The 6,648-nt window shown below is 39.2% G+C and overlaps 1 pseudogene; it reads right to left on the bottom strand.

Moving 5' to 3' along the window:
- Window positions 1-4,661: 4,661 nt before the first annotated feature.
- On the bottom strand, window positions 4,662-6,251 carry LOC139006380 (small ribosomal subunit protein mS31 pseudogene; annotated as a pseudogene).
- Window positions 6,252-6,648: the final 397 nt, after the last annotated feature.

The following is a 6,648-nucleotide window of genomic DNA, read 5'->3' on the forward strand; positions in this document are numbered from 1 at the left end:
ACCTTTCAAAAGAGGACATTCAGAAAGCCAAGAGACATATGAAAACATGCTCAAAGTCACTAATCATCCGAGAGATGCAAATCAAAACAACAATGAGGTACCATCTCACACCTGTCAGAATGGCCATCATCAACAAATCAACAAACGACAAGTGCTGGAGAGGATGTGGAGAAAAAGGAACACGTGTGCACTGCTGGTGGGAATGCAGACTGGTGCAGCCACTATGGAAGGCAGTATGGAGGTTCCTCAAAAAATTGGAAATGGAACTCCCATTTGACCCTGTGATCCCACTACTAGGAATATATCCCAAGAAACCAGAAACACCTATCAGAAAGGATATATGTAACCAGATGTTCATAGCAGCACAATTCACCATAGCTAAGATCTGGAAACAGCCTAAGTGCCCATCAGTAGATGAATGGATTAGAAAACTGTGGTACATCTACATGATGGAATACTATGCTGCTGTTAAAAAGAAGGAACTCCTACCATTTGCAACATCATGGATGGAACTGGAGAGCATTATGCTAAGTGAAACAAGCCAGTCAATGAAGGAAAAATACCACATGATCTCACTCATTCATGGATAATAAAGACCATTACAAACTTTTGAACAATAATAGATACAGAGGCAGAGCTGCCTCAAACTGATTGTCAAACTGCAGTGGGAAGGCCAGAGAGAGTTGGGGGGCAGGAGGGAGGGGAGTAAGAGATCAACCTAAGGACTTGTATGCATGCATATAAGCATAACTAATGGACATAAGACACTGGGGGGTAAGGGAGGGTAGGGGTTTGTCAAGGGCGGGGGGGGGGGGGGAAAGGACACTTATGTAATACCCTTTGTAATACTTTAAGCGAAAAAAAAAATAAAAAAAAAAAAGAATATTCAATGAAAATGGGTTATGTGCCTAATTAAGTAAAAAATGTTTTAAAAATAGAACTGCCATGAATGTTCATCTCTAATTTTTCATGTTTTATTTCATTTTGGCAAATACCTATGAGTCAAATGGCTGAGTTGTATGTCAGATGGATGTTTAACATTATTAAGAAAACACCCATCTAACTTTTCAAAAGTGGTTTAGCATTTTCATCAAAACTGTATAAAAGTTGCAGTTCTTCCAAAATACTTGGTATTTAGCCAATCTAATTTAGTGGCAGCTAAAATCTCTGTTCAATATTTTCAGCTACATAGCTGTTGCTTTCTATTAGCTCCGTGGAGTTTTTTTGTTTGTTTTTTTTTTGTTTTGTTTTGTGTGTTTTTTTTTAAGAGAGCAGAGGGAAGGGAGGAGGGGTAGAGAGAGAAAGAGAAACATGGATGTGAGAGAGACACATCGATCGGTTGCCTCCTGCAATGTTCCTGACTGGGGCCTACAACTGAGTCTGCAGGTCAACGTTCTAACCACTTAGCAAACCGGCCAGGGCAAAGATGATTCTTTTAACAGCTATATAAGATTTAAAATTTTGCACTGATATATTAATACTTAAAACTATCTAGAGTAAGCTATAGCCAGTAATCTGCATTTTTAAAGTAAAATTTTTGACTTTATAGGTAAAACTTTTATAGGTGCTGGAAAAAAATAAGGGTTGTAAGAGAGTAAAGATAACATTTTCTATGTATTTCTTTAAATTATAGCTCGAAAATATTTTTTTGCTCAATTTTCTAATATTGTTCAGAGATACTATTAGGGGGAAAAAAAACAAGAAAAATTCTAGCCAAGAGAACATAACTGGGGACCTGCTCTGCATCTGGCTTCATCCCTGGAAAAGTAATCCTTGTGCCAATTAGATCCTGGAATTTATAGTGTTTTTATAAGGCAAAGTGGTCAAGTTGGCTCAATGAAAGCTGTAGCCAAATTTATAGGAAAATGTGTCACACAGGCTTTCCAAGTACAAGTCAGAAGACATAAAATGAAGTCAAACTACAGGTGAGCAAAGAATTTTCTCCGGGGCAGGAAACAGATGTGTTGATTTGGGGGGACTGAAATAGCTCAGGAATCCATAATATGAGCAATTGTCCAATGCCGTCTTTACACCTAGAAGAAGCCCAAAAATTTCTCCATACTTTAAAATGGCCATAAATTTTACTCTTTATTTAGTTATCAATACGTGAAATCATAAAGAATCACATTTCAGATATAAATTTTTTAGATTAAGAAATACTAAAATAATATTTTCCTACTCCTATAATTTTCAGTGATTTCTGGATTTATAAAAAAGATGTTGAAAATTGAGGATACTTATGTAGTTCAGTTTCAAATAAAAATCACTGAAATGCTCACAACTCAACACATATTTATTGACCACCAGTTATGTGCAAGGCACTGTGCCCAGGGCTGAAAGAGACATAATAATAATAATAATAATAATAATAATAATAATAGATTAATACAATGAAATAAGTACTACATAGAGGCAAATGCCAAGCATGGTTAATACCATTTTAATTAGCTAGTTATTAATAATAGGAAAGGATCAAAGAAAAGACCAGATATTATAGGCATGTCATTTGGGCAGCTTCACTAGGAAGCTATAATTTCACACTCCCCAGGGAGGGAAGGGATCCAACAAGGGGGAGAATAGACACAAGCCCAGTAAAAATGGGGTGAATGGTGAAGGTACTTGCCTGTTAATCAACCTGGGGACACAGATGGTTGGCCAGAATGGGCATGGCCACTGCGAGCATGCAAACATTTGGGAATACATCATCCCCTAAACAAAAGAGTTTACTCTCTTGGGCTCCTGGGACTCTTGTTCCAGGTAAGCTCTTTTGCATTCGGCCCTATGGCCCACGGCCATGTGGATCCCACAGGCAATGGATTGATGGACTGCAGCCAGAAACACAAGCTAACCTAGCCTGATGCTGTATTGGACTATGAAAATATGGAAAGGGAACTCTGGCTGGCTTTGATTTTGGCTCTCCTGAAACCCCACCTACAGTTCTTCTATGACTGGACTAAAGGAAATGGGACCATGGAAACCCAGGGGTGTGATTCCATAAAAATAAAGCTTTCTACTATATCTCAGCTTCCCGTGCAAGTCTCAGAAAATGCCTTTTCTTGGGATATCGCAAGAACTCCACCCATAGCAGCAACCGGGGGGACAAGGCACACTCCTCTCTGATAACGTGGTGACTAGAGAGAAGAAAAAGACTAACTCTTTTTTAAGGTCATATAGAAGAAAGGACAATTGATAAGCATTTGAAGAAGACGTAGGAGCTTGCTTGTGCAAAAAAATCAGAGAGGGCTCTCACTGCATTGAGAATGTTGCAGTAACTGGGATGAGAGAATGGGGGGAAGTGGCCTGAGATGAAGCTATGGAAAGGTCAGTGGGAGCCAGGTCAGGTATAATTATCTTTATTAGACCATGAAAGAATATAGTCACACTGGAATTTTAGAATCATTACTCAGGTTGTTTCTTGAGAATGACTTTGGGGGCAATAATACTGGAGGTAGAGAGACTTGTTAAGCATTATAGCATTCTGGCTGAAATGTCTGAGTCTAAACTAGGATGCAAAGAATGTCTTCAATAAAAGTTCAGGGAAGGAAGAAAGAAGGGAAGGAGAGTGAGAGGTTGGGAAAATGGGAGGGAGAGAGGAAGTCAAGTCTTACCCTCATTTCTCAGAGGAGGAAACAAACGGGTCCTGAGAGATACAAGTGTCTTATCCAGTCTACAAAGCAGCAGTTGAGAGCTTCCAGCCCAGAGACCCTTATATGGGGGAGGAGAGTTTGAATTACAGCATTAATAAGAAACTTGAAAAATAATAGCATCTGCAAAATTTTTATTGTCTTTGCTGACTTATTTAAAATAGTAATTTTAACCTCAAGAAAAGCATGTGTTACCGATTGGAATGTCATGTTACTGGCAATGTCTTTGTACATATTTTCCAAGACTTCATGGAGTTGGCTTAGGTTTTTCTTTCCTTAGACTGAAGCTCATGTTTGCTGAAGTTCTGTTGCAGTACAATGAGGTTCCTCTTCTCATATGTCTATGTTTTTATGTATGTCGTGATTATTATCACAGTTTTTCAGGGTTATAGTTAAATTTTTCAAGATTATAGTTAAATTTTTATTTCTAAACCACCTCCAAAACTCTCCAAAAGGTAAAGTACTACAGATGGCTTGTAAGATAATACATTTAAGCAAAGCTAAGTGTTTGTTCACATTTTCCAGAACATTTACATCCAAGAAGAACCAAATGGGGATACATTTCCTCATTCTTGACTCATTTAAACACCATTTGAGTTAAACATCTTCAGTTCAATGAGGTTAACTCTTAAAAAACAAATGTGTTATGTTTTATAACCATGCTACAGAATTTAGAACTGAATCGAAAACAGTTGGCTTGTCACAGCCTATATCAATTATGAAATTGATGCAAAGTTAATATTATCATAATTTCCAGGTTTCTATTTCTGTCAGTGCCAACACCATTATTTTGGTTTCCTGAACTAAAATCTTTGACATCATTTTTAATTCTGCCCTCTTTTTGCCTATTATGAATAAGTCACTAGTAAGTCCATTTGCGACCTCATATAAAACTGCCTTAATCATCTTAATAGTAATTAATCTCTCCATCACCTATATTCTCTTTTTTTCCTAAAAGTTATTTATTTAGTTATAATACCAATCTCCAAAAGCTTGAAATAAAAATCTCTATAATCTTCATTTGGAGCATATGTCACTTTCTTTTAGAATGTCTTTCTTTTTTTAATTAAAATAACCTTTAAATTACTCCATGTGTTCGACTTTCTATCACCCAGATATAGGTTTTTGGAAAGGCCACAGGTCACTTACTCCATCAAGTGACAAATTGGCCCTTGTTTTGGAAAATCCTCCAGGTATTTATCCAGAAATATATGAAATTCTAAACCATCATCATCAAAACTGCTTCATAGTTAATCTGGAACTCCCACAGTCTTCCCTCTTTCGTCCACTGGATCATCTCTTCAAAACATTCTGAGCCCTGACCTCAATGGATAGAGCGTCGGCCTGTGGACCAAAGGGTCCCAGGTTCTATTCCGGTCAAGGGCATGTACCTTGGTTGCGGGCATATCCCCAGTGGGGGGTGTGCAGGAGGCAGCTGATCAGTGTTCCTCTCTCATCAATGTTTCTAACTCTCTATCCTTCTCCCTTCCTTGCTGTAAAAAATCAATAAAATACATTTTAAAAAAATTCTGAAAGGACTCTTCATTTATTACAGCTAACTGCTTAGCAAATTCCACAGCGCAGAGTGAAGGTGCTGTTTCAGGTGCCTCTTCGATAGCTGCCTTAAGATAAAAAGTACTAAGTCTCTTTGCCCTGAATATATTTTCCCTAAAACTGTTTCTAAGATCAGTAGTCTTATCCCGACCAACATAATTGTCAGACCCTTCATCAAACTGAATCTGATGAACTGGTTTTGTTCTAACTCTAGCTGGGGCATATCTGGCAACTTTCATATGTGATATCACGGTACTGAATTCAATGTTAGGCCTTTCTTCCTGTTTCTGTGCCATTGAGTCTTCCTCATGCTGCTGGGGCTGCCCGAGCAGCTGGTTGTCTGCTTGACAAAAGGGAGAGAATCTGCAACAGCAGATGCAGCTGCCACCAACTCAGGCCTCGGTGGCCTTCTTCTCTTCTTTGGTGCATGTCCAATAGCTTTTTGAAGCCTGCCAGTTGTAGCCTGCGAACTTCTAAGCCAGTGGTTCTCAACCTTCTGGTCCTTTAAATACAGTTCCTCATGTTGTGACCCCAACCAAAAAATTATTTTCATTGCTACTTCATAACTGTAATTTTGCTACTGTTATGAATCGTAATGAAATATCTGATATGCAGGATGGTCTTAGGTGACCCCTGTGAAAGGGTCGTTTGACCGCCAAAGGGGTCGCGACCCACAGGTTGAGAACCGCTGTTCTAAGCGATCTTCTGTTGGGCGTCTTTGTGGTTTGTACATTTACTGTGTTTAATTCAACTGCATGCCCTTGATGATATTTAACAAGTCTTTATTATTATTATTTTTGTATTCTCCTTTACACTGCCTTGGTTCTCCGTCTCCTTGGAAATCTCATGGGTTGGAATGGACTGTCCATCTTTCTTGCTAAGGATCACGTTGTTAGTGGCAAAATATCCTTGGATATTATTTTTTGTCCTGACCTGTCTGAGTGGAGCACCAAGTAGCACAGTCGCAGCCATGGATACCTCTGGGCCTCCAGAGCACAAAGGGAGGCAGGAAAGGGGGACAAGAGGTAGGGTCACCAACACTCTCAGAAGCATTGCCCAGAAACAAACTGAACTGCCAACAGGAATAGCATGTCATCTCCATCACCTATATTCTCTCTCTCTCTTTTAAAAATCTTTATTGTTGAAAGTATTACATATGTCCCACTTTTCCCCCCATTATTCCCCTCCAGCCCACCCCACCCCCACCCCAGGCCTTCACCACCTAATTGTCCTTGTCCATGGGTTATGCATATATACACACAAGGTCTTTGCTTGATTACCTCCCGCCTACCCAACCTCCCCCACCTTCCCTCTGACATTCCGCACTCTGTTCCATGCTTCCATGCCTTTGGATCCTCTCTGTTCATCAGTTTATTTTGTTCATTAGATCCCACATATGAATGAGATCACATGATACTTGTCTTTCTCTGACTGACTTATTTCACCTAGC

The sequence above is a fragment of the Myotis yumanensis genome, unplaced genomic scaffold, assembly GCF_028538775.1.
Source record: "Myotis yumanensis isolate MYYU_CA2020_CCGP unplaced genomic scaffold, mMyoYum1.0.hap1 SCAF_3, whole genome shotgun sequence".
In the NCBI taxonomy this organism is placed as follows: Eukaryota; Metazoa; Chordata; class Mammalia; order Chiroptera; family Vespertilionidae; genus Myotis; species Myotis yumanensis.